This window comes from Sphaerodactylus townsendi, linkage group LG03 (genome assembly GCF_021028975.2).
Source record: "Sphaerodactylus townsendi isolate TG3544 linkage group LG03, MPM_Stown_v2.3, whole genome shotgun sequence".
Lineage (NCBI taxonomy): Eukaryota > Metazoa > Chordata > Lepidosauria > Squamata > Sphaerodactylidae > Sphaerodactylus > Sphaerodactylus townsendi.
The window spans coordinates 63,595,065-63,616,864 of record NC_059427.1 but is presented as its reverse complement, the minus strand read 5'-3'; the positions used below and the strand labels follow the sequence as shown (position 1 = coordinate 63,616,864).

General features: G+C 41.5%; 1 protein-coding gene across 3 annotated transcripts in view; it reads left to right on the top strand.

Annotated features, from left to right (window-relative positions):
• The first annotated feature begins 16,745 nt into the window (after positions 1-16,745).
• PRKCD (protein kinase C delta) overlaps positions 16,746-21,800 on the top strand; it is an 88,143-nt gene continuing 83,088 nt past the window's right edge. Inside the window, exon 1 of one of the 3 annotated variants that reach the window (XM_048491365.1) lies at positions 16,746-16,850. The gene's annotated coding sequence lies outside the window, so the exon portion shown is untranslated. Of the gene's footprint in view, positions 16,851-16,894; positions 17,040-21,800 lie in introns of those variants that run through there. The other 2 variants (XM_048491363.1, XM_048491364.1) reach the window with 2 other exon arrangements.

The window sequence follows — 21,800 nt, the reverse complement described above, 5'->3', positions numbered from 1 at the left end:
CCCACCCAAGGACCGGTGCAGCGGCTGCGTCCTTGCCACAGCCCCGCCCAGGAATGCCCCGCCCCTGGAATACCTGCCCACGCCCCCATCATGCCCCACCCACCCCCATTGGCGCTACGCCACAGTTTGAATCCCACCACCATGGGAACCTGTAACTAAAATTTTTGGATCCCACCACTGGGTGGCATGCAAGGGAAGAGAGGGAGGGAGAGGAAAGGGACGGTAGGGGAGGCATGCAAGGGAAGAGAAGTGAGAGAGGGGAGACAGTGAGGGGTGGCATGCAAGAGAGGGGAGGCAGGGGGCCCAACATCTTGATATGACCCACCCACCCTAGCAGAGGGAAAGGGAAGGGGGGGGATGGCAAGCAAGGGAAGAGAAGTGAGGGAGGGAAGACGGTTAGGGGTGGCATGCAAAGGAGGGGAGGCAGGGGGCCCAGCATCTTGATATGACCCACCCACGCTAGCGGAGGGAAAGGGAAGGGAGGGAGGGGTGGCATGCAAGGGAAGAGAGTGAGGGGCGACATGCAAGGGATGGGAGGGAGGGGCCAGGCACCCTAGAGTCCCTGAATACTGCAGTTACAGTTAAGAAAACCAGGCACGCATTACTCAGGAGTAAGCTCAGTACAGCAACCATGACATACTTTGAATGGCTGCGTCGTGCCCCTCAGAGGGTTTCCTCAGAAGCGACACCCATTGCCACCAACCAAACTTACTCCCAGGTAAAGGATCATGACCAGCCAGCCTAGATGTGTGGGAGCGGTGCCTTTCCATTCCCCCCCCCCCCAAGGAATGCAGGCACACACATCACTGACATCGCACAGTATCAGGCTGTGTGTTTGCATGAGCATGTACTGCTGGCCTCTGCAATTGATTTGCTGCTACTGTTCCTTTCCCATTTCACCACAATAAGCCACAGCAACGCGTGGCCGGGCCACGCTAGTATTAGTATAATTTGTAAAATATAATTTCTCTACCATATTATATAATATTATTTCTCTACCATATTATATAATAACATAAGCTGTACCAAAAAGGAAACTTAGCCACTTCCAATTTTTATAAATATTTAATATGCCATTTCCGCACAAATCTCTGAAAATGTTTCTAAAATGTTTTCTATTCCCTTTATCATGATATATGTCAACACTCACCCCCTCAAAATGATTCCTAGCTGCCACTTTGTGATGTTTCCTTTTTTTAGTATGTTGTCCAATCGGTGCTTTTATGCTTCATAGGCCGCTTCCATACGGCCACGCTGGGGGTTGGGTCAGTGTACATGATGCTGACCCAACCCCCCGGGACCGTTCACACGAGGCTGCGCGGTTCCCCAAATGCCTTACTATGTCCTCCGGTGCATTGCACAGGCCAGGGGACACACACCCCCTGCCCTGCGCGACAGCTCGGCCAGGGCCTGTGCAATGTGCCGGAGGCCAGAGGACACGGTAAGGCATTTGGGAAAGGGGGGGAATGGCACCTTCCAGCCGTTGCCATTCGCATGGCAGCGTTTGGAAGCTGCTGTTTTCCAAAAACTTCGCTCAGGGAGCGAGGTTGGGAAACAGCGGCTTTGCGCCGCTGGGGGGAAGCAAGGGTGGCGCAGCTGCGATGCAGCTGCGCCCCCCATGTGAACTGCTCCCACGGGACAGTGTTTTTGTCATCCTTATTGCGCTGTTATTGGCCCATGCGGAAAGGGCCATAGTTTCGTGCTGTGGTTCTCTGTACCTTCTATACTCCTTCCTTCAAAGATTAGTCCCCCCCGAAACTAAAGAGACTCACAGAAATGGTGCAGAAAAAAACAGGTGAGGGGCAAGCAGTGAGCTCAGAAAATGGTGCTGAGAAAAAAGATTAGGGAAGACAGAAGCATGGATTTAAAAGATCGCACAGGCAAATTGAACTGTCTTGAAAACATTTCAACTAAAAGAATCAATTTAAAAATGCATTTATTTAAAACATTTTAGGGCTGCAAATAAATCATTTCGGAAACCAAACTGGGTAAAAACAATGCAGAACTCCATGGAGGAAATGTTTTCTTTTCTGCCTCAAAATGTTTTAAAAGGTTTGTGCAGAAAGGGCCATAGTTAACACAGTGTCTCAATTAAAAAGTGCTGTTGAATAAATATTAAGAAGAAGAAGAGAAGGAGGAGGAATTTGAATTCATACCCTATCTTTCTCTCCTGTAAGGAGACTCAAGGAGGCTTATAAACTCCTTTCCTTTTCTCTCCCCACAACAGACACCTTGTGAGATAGGTGGAGCTGAATGAACGGAGACTAGCCCAAGCAGGGACGTAGGTATAGATTTTTTATGGGGGGGTTCAGGGGGTGGGGCCAGGCCCCCACCCACCCCAGAGGGCATGGCCATGCCTCCCCAAGCCCCACCCCCAGCCTCAGTGCTTATAAAGACAGCTCTCAGAGGCCAGGGATGGAAGACCCCCCTCCCCCGCCCTCCTACCAGCTGGGTACTGCCCTCCCCTCTGAGCAGAGGCATAGCTAGGGAAAATGGAACCTGGGGTTCCCAGTTAAAACAGCATTGAAAGTGATGCTGTTTTGGGGTGGATTATCCCCCACCCTGAAACAGCATCACTTTCAATGTTTAAACTGGAGACCTCAGATTCTTCCTTTAAATCCATGCTGAAGGGGGTGGATTTAAAAGGAGAATCTGGGGAAATTTGGGGTGCCTGCTGTCAGGGGTGCAATTGTTAAGCTAGCAGCACCAAACTTCCAGGGTATCTTTAGGAGACTCTCCTAATGATACCAGCCAGGTTTGGTGAAGTTTGGTTCAGGGGGTCCAAAGTTATGGACCCTCAAATGTGTAGCCCCATCTTCTATTAGCTTCCATTGGAAACAATGGGGGATGAGGCACCCCTTTTGGGAGTCCATAGCTTTGGACCCACTGGACCAAACTTCACAAAACCTGGGTGGTATCAGTAAGAGACTATCCTGATGATACCTCCCAGGTTTAGTGAAGTTTGGTTCAGGGTGTCCAAAGTTATGGACCCTCAAATGGGTAGACCCATCTTCTATTAGCTCCCATTGGAAATAATGGGAGATGGGGCACCCACTTTGGGAATCCATAACTTTGGATCCCCAGAACCAAACCTCACCAAACATGGGTAGTATCATCAGGAGAGTCTCCCAAAGCATCCCTGAAATTTCGGTGCTGCTAGCCTAAAAAATGCGCCCCTATCAAGCCAAAAACCAAAAAAACACTTAAAAATACAAAAGAACACACAAACGGGGGGCAGAGCTTCAGACATACAATGCGGGGATTGAACCCGAGAAACCCCCCCTTACTTACCTCCTTGAGACCAAGGTCACCCAGAAGAAATGTAGGAGTGGGGAAACTAATCTGGTTCACCAGATAAGAGTCCATGACTCATATGGAGGAGCAGGTTCTCCAGATTAGAGTCGACCTGCTCTTAACCACTACACCACACTGGTATGCAGTTTTGAAATATAGTATTTGCTTTGAATAAAAGCAAAGGCTGGAAGTTCAGGAAACTCACTAATATGATTGATCTTAGGGTCTAAGTATGTTATCTGCATTTCTAAGCAGGGATTCAAGGCTAGTTTATACAATGTTGCCTCCATTTTAATATCTTCTTGGCAGGCACTGACCAGTGGCATAGCGTGGGCGGGCCCACAGGGGCCATTGCCTCAGGTGCAAAATTCTTAGGGCCACAATTTGCCACCACCCCACTGTATTCAATATTACCTGGAAATTCCTGGTAATATTTCTTGAAAATGCTGGTAATCTTTTATGGGTTTCCAAGGGAATATAATGCACAATTACACAAGAATTTCTTTATAAAATCAAGTATTATTCTGTATGGCACTTGATGAATAAAAGAATGTTTCATGATAACAGGTACAGTATTATTTGGAATGAAAAATAAAAATTCCATATTTATTTGGTTTTTTGTTACATTTTTACCCCACCAAATCTCAAAGAGGACTCAGGGCAGCTTAAAATAAAATGTATTAAACAATATGATACAATAAATATATTAAAATATATATATTTAAAAAACTTCAAAAACAAGGTACAATAAATAGCACAGAACCTACATGGAGACATAAAAATACAGATAGGCACATCGCATCCAGGCAGGGATGTGAATGACACTAAGGAAAGGAGTGCCCAGCTGGCCTGGCAGAAAAGGCCCAACACAACAGCTGTTTTGCAGGCCCTGCAGAACTGAGACAGACACTGCAGGTCCCGAATGTTGTCAGGAAGAGCATTCCACTGGGTCAGGGCTGGACCAATGTTGTAGCCAGTCAAACATCCCTGGAGTCGGGACCGCCAACAAATTCCCCCCCTTCCCCCACAGACCGGAGGGGTCTTTGAGGACAATAAGGGAAGAGGTGGTCTCGCAGGTATGTAGGTTCATGATTATACATGCATTCATCCTTGAAGAGTGCTATTTTAATATTTTTACATTACTGTTATTTCAAACCATCTTGTCTTTCTGTCCCTCCACAATTAGCTATATAAAGAACTAAAATTATTTTAGAAGATTAAACTGCTAATTATTCTCCAAAGGAAATACACTCTGTAAAAAGTGTCACTCCAATACATGGAGGCAATTAAAGTATATTCTCAGCTTCCATATTTTGTTACTATTAATATACTCTACATTCTAATTACTAACTAGCTATAATCTATTTTCCCTATAATTGTAAAACATGCAAAAACAACAGGTGCAGATATTTAATAACTACCTCTCCTTTCCTCTTAATTACTCTACCTCTTATGTCGGCATTAATTAGTTTATAACTATATCACACTCTATCAAAAATTATCAAGGTGGTTTAACAACTTCTTTAGGGTACTTGCAGGATATACTGCCCATGTGCAACACTTTTCAATACAAAACTTTCCAAACTTTTTGCTAGAGTACTTCAAAAAATATGGAAAGCAAATTTGTACCCCAATTAAGAGACAGCCAACAGATAGTTTTAATTCCTGATTAGCATTTCAAGGCAATTTTATATGCCTGCTTCTTTTATATATTATAATAAACTAGCTTCGCCTTGGCCACAATGACATTGCTGTAAGCAAGGCAATCAACAATACCTCGTCCCTTCTCTATCAGCAGTCAGCGCAACTCCGTACACAGATGTCCATGCAGGTCCAATGATCCGCAGCATAGCCTTTTGGGGTGGTCAAGTGGAATCCCTCTTTCCCTTTTCAATGCACATCGTTATATGGTGGTGTCTTGTTTTTTTAGTATAAGTTAACCTTTTCCATTCCACAACGGAACTGTCCAGAGTGCAGCAACCTTCCTTAAGCACAATAATAATAATAATCCAAATGGACAAAGTGTTGGTGCATAGCACACCAGACATCACAGTGATCAAGGACAACAAAATAACTGTCATCAACACAGCAATACCTGGTGACAGCCGAGTATGAAAAAGAAGGGCTGGACTTGAAACACCTTCAAATTGACAAAATCAAGATGTGTCAGATTCAAAAGGCAGCCCCACTGGGATCTGCACAAATCCTATATTGGTACATTTACAATGTCCTAGGCTTCTGGGTGCGGCTTGAATTGTAATGAAAGGCCAACAACCAATTAAAGAAATGACAGTTGTGATACTAAACAAAATTTAATAATAATAATCCTCCTCCTCCTCCTCCTCCTCTCATGGACATCCCCTTGTCATAGGGTTCCATGCTTCAATGATGTTGAGAGCTATGCTGGAGGTATGCTACCAGAAGGGTCTCCCAAGCCAAACAGGTCTCAACCGAGAAACCAGCTAAGAGTGTCTACCAACCCATACTATATGGTGGAACAAATAAAAAATAATTCCATACTGCATCAGTTATCGCATGGAAGAACAAGGGCTCCGTCACATGCTGAGGCCCCTGGGTATGTGTCGACAAGTGGTTACAAGCAGACCAACCATTAAAAAGAAAGAAGTATAGTGCACAAGAAAATTGTGCCATCATCTCTGTTACTACAACTCAGAGCCACAAAACAGAGGATACTCAAAGCAAATGTATGAACTGTGGAAACAACAATATCCAGATTCGAATATCACTGAGTAAAGACTGGCAGATCAAAGGTGATTCATCATATGAATAAAGTCTTTACCAAGATAAAATTGGAAGAAATCTAGAAAAACTGTGAAAAGAAATCAAGTATAACACCAGAAAAAAGAACAGTACATACTCCAAAAACACCAGGAGATGTAATAGTAAAACTGCCAGATGAAAATGCCAGTACAGGAGAGGAAATAATAGTGCAATCACCAGAGAAAGTCATCATGGAAACAACTGAAGAACTGACTGAAATAAAAAAGAACTAAGGGAAAAGATCATCAAGTATGTGCAATCAAATGAGGAAAGAAAACGGCTACCAGCATTGAAAACGGTGCCCAAAAAAAGACCTGGCACCCATAATGCGGGATTGAACAAGGCACTGATAACAATTGAAATAACTTCCATCAAACAAATAAATCAGTCAAGGACATAGGTAAGGGGGGGTTCTCGGGTTCAATCCCCCCCCATTACATGTCCAAAACAACATTAGATTCACCACCCCCTGTGGTCCCTAATGTTGATCTGCAATTCAACTGTACAGATGTTTTTTGGTTCATCCAAAGGATATTTTTATTTGTTCTGAGTCATGCTTTGCAGCTATACTTACCCCACACTGAGGGAGGAGGGTAAACAGAATACAGTTAGACACATAACATTACTAGAACTGTTGAAACAATATTTTCCCTGGCCTTTCTAGGTGATAATCTTAAAATTCATAATTGATACACACTTAAAGGTACAAATTGTGTATTATATCTACACTGTGCCAATTTTCTGCTGCAGAATGCTGCAGGTTTTTGAAAGCTTTTTCAAACACTGTGTTACAGCACTGGGCTAAGAAAATCTCTATAAATAAGCAAACATTGTTTTTCACAGAATGGTATCACAAATATTATTTCTTTCTTATGCTGCCAAATTTGGCAATCTAGATTTCCTTTGCAAAATTTCAAAATCGAAATAGATTTGGACAATTCAGACACATGAAATTACAGCACTTGAATAAATAATTGATAACATAACTACATATTGACCCTCATTATAAGTACGAGAAAATTTGTACTGAAGAATGATTCTTTCAAAAAATAAAGGGGTTTAAAAAAAGATTAATAGCATAATCCTTAACAGTGCATAGTTACAAAAGAAGTTAATAGTTCCAGCGGGTTGTGACTCTTGTTAGAACAGCACTGTAAATCAATATTCAAACACCGACGAATACATTTGTGTCAACAAGAATGTATTGGCCCAGTTTCTGAGCAAGGATAGAATGCCAGTATATCCAAGTCCAACAAACTTAAATCAAGATGACTTTGTCTGCAATTAATGTTGCTTTGCCAGCACAAACAACTGTTGGCAATTATTTTTTACAACTATGCAGGAACTTATGTGCTTATATATGACATCAGAACAAGACCATAAACCTTCACAGGTTACTTGACTGAGAAAGTTAAAATGAAAAACAGTTGTTTTAACTTCAACTTGACATAACTGAAAGCAATAAAGCAAACATTTTTATGTGCAGTCATAAGATAAATCTCATTGGACAAGGCAGTCATGGGCCAGCTTTTGTCTATTTAAGAGTCTACAAAATTAGAAATGCAAATGTTAGAAATCTGAAGTCGGGTTCAAATAAAATAACCTATTTAAAAATACAAAAGTAGCTATATTTGGCTGAGTGAAGTGAAGCTTTTTGCTTCATTTGTTTCACATGATGTCTATCAGTACGTTGTTAATGAGACAACTGTGTTGATATGAGAATGAAATTTGATCTGCATCCTCTGTATAATTCTACATCTCATGATTTAAATACCCGTTTCACTTCTGCACCTGTATTCAAGGAGAAGGGGGAAGTGAAAAATGTATTGCAGTGTTCTGAAGATTAAATACTTTGAAAGCTGAAATACAAGAATAAAAATTAGATGTACATTTTGCACACCATTCCATAATTTAAGTTCAGAACTTGAATTCAACCACACACCCACATTCGAAGGAGTCAGGCAAAAATGCAAACACACTACAAGACAATATTTAATGTGGTGACTGACAAATCGTGAAGAAATGTCATGTATATTTACACAATAATTCTTTGTTTAAGGTTTGACCATTAGTTCAAATTCCTATTCATGGGAGGAAGGAATAAAAGATGAAAGAAACAGTGTGATGTAGTCACCAAAGCAAAAACTTTTGACCATTACAAATAATATAAATAAACCTCTAAGAAGTACTTATTGATATTACTTTAGCTACAGAATACATTTGAGCAGATATATCTCCCATCTCAGTCAAAACAGCTATTGATCTTATTTATTACATACACATACACACATACACACACACAGAGAGAGAGAGAGAGAGAGAGAGAGAGAGAGAGAGAGAGAGAGAGAGAGAGAGAGACTACATTAATTTTGACAAAATCAGATATAATGTAAATCAAAAACACTATATTTCAAGCATACCAGTCTGCTCAGCAGTGCAGCTTAAAAATTTTAACAGGATTAAATATGATTATTTGCTGTACAATTCAGAAGTGAAAAAGAATGGAACATAAAACATAGTAGCCTCCCCTCTGCCCCCCAAAGCAGGAACTTCTCCAGCATTATTGCTTGCTAGAAATATTTACCACCTCCACGCTTTTTCTATTCTCTGTAAAGAAAGAGGAACTAAAACTAAGCATTTGAAGTGCACAACTGCCAAATTTTAACATGCAAGAAATGGTAAGACTTCCGTGATGTAGACAAGCTGATTAAAGGTTGTGCTTTTTTTTTTTTGCTTGTCCTTGTGGCTGCTAAGGATTGGTACACAATCTGCATAAATTGACATGGATGAGTATCTATGGTGAGCACAAGGATGCCCCAAAGTACACTTGTAGAATTCCTAGTTACAAACTGCACTATCAGTTTTGAAAGTTGCCCCACAGTGGACACAGGGGATTTCCTAACATACACTTCTTGAGTTCCTGGACATTGCCATCTTTGGAACTTGCTTTTCTCATTAATTTTCCTGACTCATGCCCGATAAGGTACAGCAAAACAGCAAGAGTGATACAGGATATCAGCAGTATTAAAAACTGCTAATTGCTGCTTCCTAATTCATTTAACTAAATTTTATCTCCATATCTATTCAATATATATGCAGAAAATATCATAAGGAAAACTGGATAAGATTTAGATGAAAGCGGAGTGAAAACTGGTGAAAGGAACATTACAATTTGAGATATGTGCAGTGGTGGGATCCAAAAATTTTAGTAACAGGTTACCATGGTGGGGGGATTCAAACTGTGACATAGCGCCAATGGGGCTAGGCGGGGCACGACAGGGGTGTGGCCAGGCATTCCGGGGGCGGGGCATTCCTGGGTGGGGCTGTGGCAAGGACTCAGCCGCTGCGCCGGTCCTTGGGTGGGAAATGAATGCACGCAGGCGCAGGCTGCCACGCACACTGGTGCACCTCCTGCTAGACTGCTTCAAGTTCTGCGCGCTACTGCTGAGGGGAGGGGCGTACCTAAGGCAAAAATCACATGGAAAAATCACCAATTAGTAACCCCCCCTCGGCACACACAAATAATTAGTAACCTACTCTTGGGAACTTGTGAGAACCTGCTGGATCCCACCTCTGGATATGTAGGTACAATGTTACTGGCAGAAATCAAGACTTGAAATCACTACTGATGAAGATTAAAGGGCAAAATAAGGATTAGAACTGAACATCAAGACAAAAATAATTACTACTGAGGAATTACACAATTTTATGGGTGACTGACAATTAACAAACCTGGAAGCGCCCTGACTGGGTAAGCTGATCATGCTCTGATTGGTGGAAGCCTACTCACAGAGGAAGGAAATATCTCTCTGACAGGGGCAGTTCTGTGAGCTTTTGGATTCCTGAGAGTTAGCAATAAGCCCCTTAATTGCATGTGTTAAACATCTACTCCGAGGGGATTTTAGTCAGGGAGAAGATCTGACCTGAAATATACTTCGTGTCACTGTGCGCGGAGAGCAGACAATATACAGACAAGAAAACTGGAAGTTTTATTTAGTGGTCAAGGTTGAAGGTGGAATAATAGTGAGACTCTCCACAGGTGACCATAAATAGAAGGAGAGGGAATATATCTTTTGGGCGTAGAAGAAGAATTCCTAAGCCAGTTAGAATGGGAATTGTACATACAGGTGGATTCTCAGTTTGGCAAATTAGTGTTACCTCAGGAGGGGGATTTATGTGAAGTGGGTAGCTAACAATGTCAAGCCTGTACGTATACTGTGTGAAAGAGTACCAGTCTGTTAGAATCCAAAGTCACTGTGAACCTGTTAGCCAATAACATCTAACTGAACCATCCTAAAGTTAAAAAACCTCTCATTTAAGCAACTGAAGAAACCTATAAAGCTTGTTAAAAAGCTTTGCCTGTGCCACACCTGATTTTTGTGTATAATTCCTACCTGATTTCCATCCACTGAAATATCTCCCGATCCTATCTAGTTTCTTCAATAAAATTTACTTTTGTTTGTTGTACCTTCCTCAGTTCTGACTGGTGCCTTAAAAAGTGGGATTTGCCATAGAGGAAAAAAAAGGTTCCCTTCACCTTTCTGGAGTTTCTAAGGCTGAGCACACAAGCATAAAACACCTCATACTCTACCATCAAAACAGCTCAGTCATAGTTAGGAAGCTGCCTGCGCCTGACACAAATAGTTAGGAGGGTGAAGAGTCAGCAGTTTGAGTAGAATCATATAGGCCAATAAGTCTATTAAACCAAGATGACAAGATTTTTGCGAAAGTATTTGCAAATAGATTAAAAAACATCCTTCCAAAGTTAATTGGTCAAGAGCAATATGGCTTTATTAGAGGTAGAGATATTTGTCACCCGTTAAGGAATGTATTAAATGTAATAGAACATGGCAAAAATGAAAAATATGCAATGTTAAAGTTAGATGTATATAAAGCATTTGATACAGTTAGTCATAATTATTTATTTCAAACTCTAGAAAATTTTGGGTTTGGAAAACAACTTATAAACATTATACAAGAGATTTACAAAGGAGGAAGGGCAAAAATAAGATTAATGACAGGTGGACAGGAATTGTTACTATTGAAAGGGGAGTGAAGCAAGGATGTCCATTATCACCCCATCTGTTTATATTGACAATAGAATTTTTGGCAGAAAGGATAAATAATAATGGAAGGATAAAAGGTTATAAAGTGAATCAAGAAGAAATAAGGTTAAACTTATTTGCAGACGATATTTTAGTAATAATGGTGAATCCGGCTGATACAATGGAAGAATTAAAAATAATTCTAGAAGACTTTCAAAAATATTCAGGATTAAAAGTCAAAATGGAGAAAACAGAAATAATGGGGGTTAATGTGGAAAAAAGACAATTAGAGAGAGGATTAGTAAAAAAGAAGATTAAATATTTGGGCATTACAATAACACATAGAAAGGAGAAGATGTTTAAATATAATTATGAAGTAAGGTGGGAAAAAATATTAAAACAAATAAAAGGATGGGATTAGAAGACCCTATCGATTACAGGAAAAATCAAAGCATTAAAAATGTGTATAATGTTGAAAATGTTTTATTTATTTTGAACTCTTCCACTTGGGTCTTTAATAATAAAAAACCAAGAATCATGAATAAGATCATATATATGACAAAAAATTAGGTTGGGGGATTCCAAAAATGCAAGAATATTATGAAGCATTCCAGATTAAGAGTCTGATGAGTATAAACGAGGATAATGAAAAAAAAAAGGGTTTAGTTTGAAAATGAAATAAATGAAGGAGTAGGTGCACATGGCATTTTTAATAAAGAGTTAAAGAAAGGAAATCAAAAAGCAATAGGACCAAGAAAGGTCTTGCTAGATATATGGGGAAAATGGAGAGGTAAATGGATGCCTGGCACCCTGGATGTGGCACCTTTGGGAAGTGTGGTTGGCAAAGAAGGAAAAAAAGCGATACAAATATTGAAAAGAAAAGGAATTCAAACTGTGGCAAATTTGATTAGGGAAGGAGGAGAAATTATGACATTACAAAATTTTATAGAGATAGGAAATGAGAACTGGTTGGTTTTGAGAGGCATTTGAGAAAGGATAAAGGTTTCACGGGTAAAAGGAGAATGTATAATGTCGAAATGTCTGGAACTATATGGAAAATGCAAAGGGAAAATTCTAGGGCATCTATACAAATATATGGTAGATGATAAGGAATTCATGATAAGAACATTGAAACAAAAAATTTTAGACAATTGTATTGTTATATATCAAGAAACTGGTGAAGACAAATATTGATTTAAATAATGACTTAATGTTCATGGGTGTAATGGAAGACAGAAGAGTGGATAAACAATATAGTTATATGTATAAAATAATGATTAAAGCAGCACATGCAACAATAGCCTTGGGCTGGAAAGAAAAGAAAAAATGGACACTTCAGAAATGGTTAGAATATATCTGGCAACAAGTGACACTTGATATTTTCGATATATTATCCAAAAATAAGACGTGGCAAGATAAACAGAATGAAATTTTGAAGATATGGATAATATACGTGGACTGGATGAAAGAAGCTCGAGTCAATGAAGAAATATGGGAGAAGAGACTACAGGGAATGAACTTACTGCTGTTTGTGTGACAAAACTATGAAGAAGAAGTAATGGGGGAGGGAGAAAAGGGGGGAAAGTATCATTTGAAAATGTATGAAGAAGGAAAATAGTATAAACTCTAAAATTCAAATGATACAATAAAAACATTTATTATTTTTTTAAAAAGAGTCAGCAGTTTGAAAGAGCTAGAAAAGAACCTTAAGTGTAAGGATGTGACACTAGAGGTCAAAATCAAGATAATCCATACCACAGTATTAACCTAAATTATGTATGTGGAACAATGAAAAAAGCTGAGAGGAAGAAAGTTTATTCATTTGAAATGTGGTGTTGGAGAAGACCACCACATAGACAAATTAAGTGGGTTCTTGATCAAATCAAGCCAGAACTTTCCATAGAAGTTAAAATGATCTGACGAAGACCATCATACTTGGGTCACATTATGAGAAGACAAAACTCACTGGAAAAGACATTAACACTAGAAAAAGCTGAAGGAAGCAGGAAAAGAGGAAAACCAAACACAATATGGATTAACTCAATTAAGGAAGCCAAGGTCCTCAGTTTGCAAGACCTGGGCAAGACTGTTAATGATAGGACAGTGGTGGCGAACCTATGGCACTCCAGATGTTCATGGACTACAATTCCCATCAGCCCCTGCCAGCATATATTTTGTGTCATGGTGTGCGGAGAGCAGACAATTGGCCATGCTGGTACGGACTGATGGGAATTGTAGTTCATGAACATCTGGAGTGCCAGAGGTTCGCCACCACAGCGATAGGACATTCTAGAGGTGATTAATTCAAAAGGTTGTCATGAGTTGAAAGACTTTATGATACTTAACACACACAAAACTTTAAAAGTCACAATTATATGTATTATTGCCAGAACTTGTAAATAAGAGCTCTTTCCAAATAATATGGTAAGATCTTCAGAGGAGATACTAGAATATGTTTTCCTGATTTATCCTGACAGTGCTCTTTGAGGTGGATTATGCTGAAAGAGTGTGACTGGTCCAAAGTCACCAAATGAGTTTTATGTCAAAATAGGAATACAAGTCATGGTTTGACTGCTCCAAATCCAACACCCTTACTATGCTGTAATTCTCCATTACCATCCTAACACTATTAAAATATGCTGTGGGGTTCCCGGGCTGCATGGCCCATGTTCCAGTAGCATTTTCTCCTGACGTTTCGCCTGCATCTGTGGCTGGCATCTTCAGAGGATCAGATTTTCTAAGATGCCAGCCACAGATGCAGGCAAAATGCCAGGAGAAAATGCTACTTGAACATGGCCATATAGCCCAGAAACCCCACAACATCCCAGTGATTCCGGCCATGAAAACTTTGACAATACTATTAAAATATTATTACAAAAACAATCTCTTGAATAATAGAGACTTCAGCATAATGTCTCAAAACAGTTGAAATAAGAATGACTTAGGTTGCTTCAAACAAAGGCCCTTTCCATTTACAGTGGCCCAGGGACGGCAAAAACACCATCCCTGGGCAACTGTTTGAACAGGCAGCGCTGCTGCAATGCAGCAGCACCGTCCTGTGCGGCCCCGAGCGGCATGAAGGCGCCGCTTTCCACCTCCCTTCCCGAGGGAGGTTTTTGGAAAGTGCCACCTTCCCATCGAAGGCACCGCTTTCCCGTCCCCCCCCCCACTCACCTCGTCCTCCAGCGTCGGTCTGGAGGGCTGCTGAGACCCGCCCACGCTGCCCTCTGATCCCTGGAAGTCGGAGGGCAGCATGGGCGGGCCCCTGCAGTCCTCCAGACCGACGCTGGAGGATGAGGTGAGTGGGGGGACGCAGAAGAGGCGACTCCGTGCGGAGTCCCCTCTTCTGTGCTGGCCTCTGCGGGGGCCGCTCGCACGCTAATTAACCCTAATTAACCCAGATGTCTTTAAATGAAGATTGGACAGACTTGTGTAATGTAGATATGTGGCTACTAAGCAGCTGTAACTCAAAAGGGACTTTCAACATCCAGAGACAGAAAACCTCTGTATACCAGTACTAAAAGAAAACATCATGCAGAAAAACATCACGTCAGCCATAGAGGTGAGCAAAATGTTAGGAGCAACAACTACCAGACTGCAGCCAGTCACACAGCTTGGAAAACCCACAACAGCCAGTCATGCAGAGACCTTGGATATGCTATTTGCTAGCCTTCCAATGAAGTTGGTTGGACATGACGTGAGACAGAATGCAGCACTGGATCCCACAGGATTCCTCTTATGTTTTTAAGGGCTGGTAAATCTGTTTCCGCCTGTATCTTAAATAGAGAGCCACTGTAGTCTGGTGGTTAATGTGTCAAATCAGATTCAAAACCCCACCTGTGCCATAGAAGCTTGTTAGGTCACCTTGGGCCAAACACTTTCAGCCGTGACACTGGCTAATATTTGGATGGGAGACATACAAAGAATACCAGGGTCATGACATGGAGGCAGGCAACAGCAAAAAAAATTCCCCAATGTCTTTTACCTTGAAAACTCTACTAGAAGTTGCCACAAGTCAGGTGTAACTCGACAGCAAAAAAAATCGCTTCATTACTTTTTGCCCAAGTCCTGCTCCTATACCTCTAATGTGCTGGGATATATGGAAAAAATACTGAAAGTAACAGAATGCAGTAAGTGTGTGAAGGGGAAGAGGTTGTTAATTCAGTCTCTGTTTAAAAGTAGTTACTCACCTGTTCCTCTAAATAGATGTGGATATGCAGAGTCCTCCCATATCTAGTTGGATCTTTTATTTCATAAAATAAGGCTTTTGCCCCAAAGAAACTTACAACTCCAGTTCAAAGAGAAGTTGATCTCACACATCTGGAAAAATCTGAGTATTAACTTCAATATGTCATCAAGGCTTTGTTATATGGGGGGCATTTGAGGATTTATTGTTATTTTGATTATGAGGTTTGAGAAATCATGGGATATAAATGTTTTAATAACTAAATATTTTGAATTCCACTACTCCAGTCTAGCCTGGTAGGATAAGGGAGTGGGAAGAGGGCAGGGAAAGCATGCTAAAGTCAGCTGTAACTTTCCCTTTCCATCTGCCTAAATAACCTGTGCCACCATGTTTTCATGGGGCACATTGGTAATGCTGCCCAAACTCTAAGTAGGTGGTGGTGGGGGGGGGAGGCGGTTGTTTTGTCTTTGGTGATGCGCAGGCATTACTCATAACATTTGGGGCAGTTTTTATCCCTCCATTTTTTAATAGATTGGACTTTTCATATCCCTGAGATATCCCCTGCTTTGAAGAAATTTATTTCTAGCCCCATGGTATGGATTTTTGATTCACATGCTGAGCCCCACCTGGCAATATAACATGTCTAAAAGCCAGATTAGAGATAGGGCAAGTTGGGTGGGGCAGGTAAAAATAAAGGATGGGCAAGGGCAGTTTGAGATGAGACTGTTGCGTATTCTCTACATAAAAGGAAACATGTTATTAAACTTCAAAGACCTATAACTAATCAGGAAACACTCAAGGAAAGGCTTGTTTTCAGTCAGAATATTCTTCACACACCTAATGAGATGAGAAGCCCTGGCTGCAGTCAGTCTTCAGGTGCCAGAAGATTGCTTTCTGGTTTTACTTAATGACAGGCCAATAGGCAATCTAAAAAAAAAAAAAAATCTAAAGATGAAATGTTAATGAAAGTTCTGGAGAAGCAGTTAAGAAAGTTGAGATAATCTTTCCCACGGGCCAACGCTTCCTGCCAAGCGTCAAACGAGGGAAACACTTTTATAACCTCATTTAAACACTGACCCAATTCAAAGCGAGGTCCCCCAAGAGGCCGACCCGACAGCGGCGATGCCCGCCCTTAAGTTGCCTGTGCAAAGGGGCACACACCGCAGCAGCCTCTCGAGATAATTGGCTGTCCAGGGCCTGCAGGGAAGGAGAAGGGGGAGAAAATGGCTTTTCTAACGTCCGCAACCTCGCAAGAGGTGGCCAGAGCCGGGGCGGGGGGGGGGGGGGGGGGCCTCGAGCAAACTAACTCCTTTTGGGCTCTGAGCCTTGGAGAGTCCGTCGCTGAGAGCAAAGGAGCAGGAGAGTGAAGAGGGGAAAGGGGAAAGGGGGAGCGAAGTCAAGCCAAAAGGGATTGTTCCTTGGATCCTACAGCTGAGGCATGGACGAGGCTGCCAATCACGCTATGTCCACCCATCTGGACCGCAGACCGACGGGGCTCAAGCCTGCGCTCGTCCCCTGCCATTACCCAGCGGCGGTGGCAGCAGGTGAGCGCGCCCGGCCCGGGCTGAGACTGGAGGAGGGGCGGGGAGGGGCCGGCGTGTGAAAGGCGGGCTGTTCCGAGGCGGAGGCAGCTGAAATCCGACGGGCGCTCACTTTGCTGGGCAGCGCTTTCGGTCTCGGAGCGTCGGGCAAGTTTGGCGCGACTTGCGCAGGAGGACCCTGCGCTCAAGTGGGTGAGTGGCTCCTAGGGCTACGTGCAGAGGGCTTCTTTTTCCGACGGCACGGTTGGAGGAAGAGAAGAGGTGGGGAGAGTAAGGCGCTGTTGGGCGTGGTAGTTCCTGCCTCCCCTAGCCCCTTGGTGAATGAGGAAGAGGCGCCGGTGTAGCCTTCTGGGGTGGTTTTGAGAGGCTCGCGGGTGGTTCCTCTCCCTTCCCCCCCTCCGCCACGCCACTGGCGGAGCATCTCTTCGTTCGGGTGCCCGAAACCCCTTGGCCGCGACGTCGCTGCTGTGGCGGAAGGACTCGCTGCAATGCCTCCTCTGGTTTTTGGCCGGGCGACACGCACTTTGCGAAACTAGCGTTGCTCTTTCTCTCCTTCCTGCTTCTCCTTTGCAATGTTGGCGAGTCCGGAACGAGGCAGGGCGGACGGAGAGTTAAGCAGGTAGCGCCCTTCTTCGGAGTTTCCCAAGCGTGATCTCAACCCGGGTTGCTGAAGCTAACATCTGCCCGACGATTGGCTCCTTTGGGACTTCCTCGTTTACGAGCCTCCATCTTTCCTTCAAGCACTCTGCCAAATTCATGCAAATCGAATTGCCTTCAAAGAGGGAGTGATATGTTGGCGGTAGTTTGTTTGCTTTGCAGTTTTACGCTGCGCGCTTGAATAACGCTGAGTCTTGTTTACGTTTCCGGTTTCTCGTACAAGCTTCTCTTATGAGTGACCTAATATTGTAAAGAGTGAAAAGAAAAACTTCAGGGAGGCTTCCCCCAGAAACTACTTTCTAAAAGCTAGTCCTCTCGCTTGTTGAGTGAAATAAAATCCGAATCTGGCGTTTGTAGCCTCCTAAATCTGTGCGGGAAATTGGGATAACTTAAAAATTTGTGCAGGTCAGCAGTACAAAAACAAACATAATGGCAGCATATTTGAATTTGCAGGTATTAAAATGCAAAGGCAATATCCCCAATGGCCTTGCCATTAGGAGGAAATATTCAATTGCTGCTTATCCAAGCTTTATGCTTGTCACATATTTATTATTTAGAATGGGGTGATGGACAACTGCATCAACACAATATTCTCAAGATTGAAAACAAGAGTTACATTCATTTTAATAATTTCTTTTGGTCTCTCTTTGGATGCCTTACTCCGGTGATATTGTGTTAATGGTAACTCCCATCCCAGTTTCTGTGTCTCAGGATATCATAGACTGAAATAACAGAAGATAGCATTTTGAGTGGTCTGTAATTAAGAAGGGTTGTTTCCTGTAGGCTAGTTTGGTTAGTGGCCACGGGCTTTCTCCTTGTTCTGTTGTTTTACCAGGAGAGGTTGTTTACTTTCCCATTAAGTGGATTGTTGGGTTGGGTTGCTGTGTTTGTGCCAGGCAGGTTGTACACCCAGTTCTGTACTTGGGACACTCATGATCTGTACGGTCTTTGTTGATCACTAGGAAGATAGTACTGCCTTTAGGCAAAGAGCTGGGTTTCTGTTTGACCTCTTCCTGTTCTATTATCTGAATCTTGCAATTATCATGGTACTATACCAGCATTGCTGGGGACATTTTTGCTGCTGTTGCATACATACACACACATCAGTGGCTGCCAAGTTTCATTTTCCAGAAGTGAATTTCATATATTGCCATTATACTGCTTTGGTTTATCTGCAGCAATAAGCAAGGACCAAAGGGTGTCTGTGGCGCCTGATTGATGTGGCTTAATTGATAAGAACACATTTCTGATTAGAGAGCTGATCACTGAGTTTTTCTGTCCTACCCACAGATGTATGCAGGGAGTTCTGTGCTTGGATCTATTAAGGAGTGCAGACCAATTCACATTAGGACCATGATGAATGGGGAGAGGAGACTCCAACATTAAACCCACCTCCCTTCACCATCATCCAGGTTGAATCATGTTTATCTGAGAATTAAACATTTGAACAGCAAGATGTCGATATACAAATTGGCTTGTATAATCTATAATGGGATGCATTTCTTTGCACCCAGACATATTTGCCTTGAAATTGTTATTAAATTATTGAAAAAAATCCTCTCTAGTTAAGGGCATTGATGACTCTTGCAAGGGATGGGAAATACTAACTGAGATGTCATCACATTTTTTTAACTAAATGCCACTGGAGGGATTTGGATTAGGGGATACATAGTGGCTGTGAAGTCTATTAATAGCAAATGCTACAAATTTACTGCACAGAAAGCACACAGGTGTTAAGAAAAATCTTCAAGTTCATGACCTCTCATTATGTCTTTGATAGATAGTACCTTAACTCCTCTTTTTAGAAGGAGTCTGCTGCTCTATAGCTGCTTCCATGATTTCCACCGATATGACTGAGATCATGCTGTGTTGTTATCAGCAAGCCAGTAAGGGAATGTCTAAATGAGGCTTTTGGCTAGACTCTTGGATATGCTTGTTTTGGAGTAAGCCCTGTCATAGGATGTGTTTTAAAGGGTTTATTATGATTTTGTATTGTTTTATGAGGTTGGAAATCGCCTTGAGCCTCCCAGGGAAGCATGGTGAAAAAATCCAAATAAATATGTCCTATGAAAACTAAGCCAGTGTGGTGTAGTGGTTAGAGTTTTGGTCTAGGATTGGGAGATTCAAACTCAAATCCCATCTCTGTCATGGAAGTTTAATGGGTGACCCTGAACCAGTCACTCTCTCAGAGCCTAATCTACCTTGCAAGGTTGTTGAAAAAATAAAATGGAGGAGAGGAACACCATGTCACATAAGCCAGTTTGGGTCTCTGTTGGGGCAAATGGCAGAATATAAATGAAGTAAATAAATAAAATGTGCTAGTTTTCAGTATGTCTATATCAGAGACTGACAAAGTAAGAAGAAATTCTATAATCTACCAGTATGTTTGTGCCATTTGTTATGGAAGACTCAGATGAGCAGAGACATGGAGGAGATAGAATGAGATGTGTGTAAGAGAGATGGGATCTGTTTGGGTGAGCAAAGAGAGACGTTCTAATCCAGAAATTCCAGCAGTCACTGTGATGGACATGACTGAGGTGCAGTCATATGTGGACTTATTCCAGCCTGTGTCCTTTGAAATAAAGGAGTCACACATGAGTAACTCTAAAAAAGATTGCAGTGTAAGTTTATTTTTTTCCTGGTAAGGACGCCAGTATGCCCAGTGATAATCTTTTTCTTGAGTGCATAGGCTGCTGTGTTTTGTCTCACCAATTAATTAGTTAATTGATTAAAATCACTTGAAAAGTAACCATAACTAGCTTCACAGCAGTTCTGTAAAAATAACTTAATTTTTAAAAATACAGGTACGTACAAGAATGGCAGGTGCTACTTTAGACTAGACATTTATTTCTCACACAGGAGGGAAGGCCACTTTAAAGTTTGTGTTTCTTGTAGCAGTGTGCATATTACTTGAGAATAGAATATGGTTTTTATTGAGAAATAATGTCTTACAAGCACATTTATGCACATTAGACTAAGCTCAGATGCTTACAGTTTCTTTAACTGGTCAGCACCCTTTTATGTAAATTATGCAATCTTCTAGTAAGTTGCCAATTGTTACAGAGCAGGTAGCCTAAAAGATAGCCAGTGCACATTAGACTATGAGAGGCCCAAGTTCAAATCACCTGATATCCGTGGAAGCTTGGTGGTGACTTTGAACCATTCATATGTTTTCAACCTAGCCTGCTTCACAGGGTTGTTGTGAGGATAAAATAGAAGAGAGGAGAACAGTGCAAGCCTCTTTGGGTCCTGGTTGGGAAAATATGTGGGTGTAAACTACATGAATAACAACAAAAAGTTAGTTGTAGTTTACACCCACATAGTACAATTGTAGTTTACATAGTTTACATCCATATAGCATTTTCTAAAGAGGTATCAAAGTTATGCTATTGGTTTCCATATCAAAGTTCACACTTGATAAAACACAGTATAATCTCCCTGAAAAGCAGTGGGCTGTGGGATATCTCTTATCTATTCAAGAACTGGTGTTCTTTTATATGTGTGTATAGCACTTCCTGTTCATTTCTTACAAATGTACCTTATCAACATGCCAAAATGATAACTGTCAGCTATGTAAAATGGTGATGGTAAACTTGAGGATTTTGGATGGAACAGTGAGTATGTTTGCAACATCTTGTAAATAAGGCACAAAAACTTGGAAAAAATCTGTTTCCATGCTCGTCGTAAAAGTATTTTTATTTTCAAAGTTTGATACTTAGCTGTCATTTTTTTTTTAAAGTCAATATTTCAGTTTGTAGGTTTGAGGACGGATGATGTATGTTGCAAACGTATAAAATGTATGTTAAGTCTGAAACACTATGCTGAAAGTGTATAATTCCATTAAATTGTTCACCTAAAACAATGGTTCTCAACCTTCCTAATGCAGTGACCCTTTAATACAGCTCCTCATGTTGTGGTGACCCCCAACCCTAACATTTATCCATTTTACAGATGGAGAGTACTGATGCAGAGAGTCATAAGCAACCCCTGTGAAAGGGTCATTCGACCCCAAAGGGGTCGCGACCCACAAGTTGAGAACCGCTGACCTAAAATATTAGCGTGTGATGCTTATGATACTTAAACAGTCTACAGTTCATGCATTGAGTTGCATTGAAGAAGCTGTTGGTATTAATAACGGCACTTTAGATAAACATGGAATTGCATCTACGAACAATACGTAAAAATCTATTAATATATAAGCAAGGTTTTTCATGAGTGAAGTCCTGTTGCATAAAATAAAATTGGTGTATAAACAAAGCTTGATTCGTTTTAAATGAACATTTCTAATGATATAAG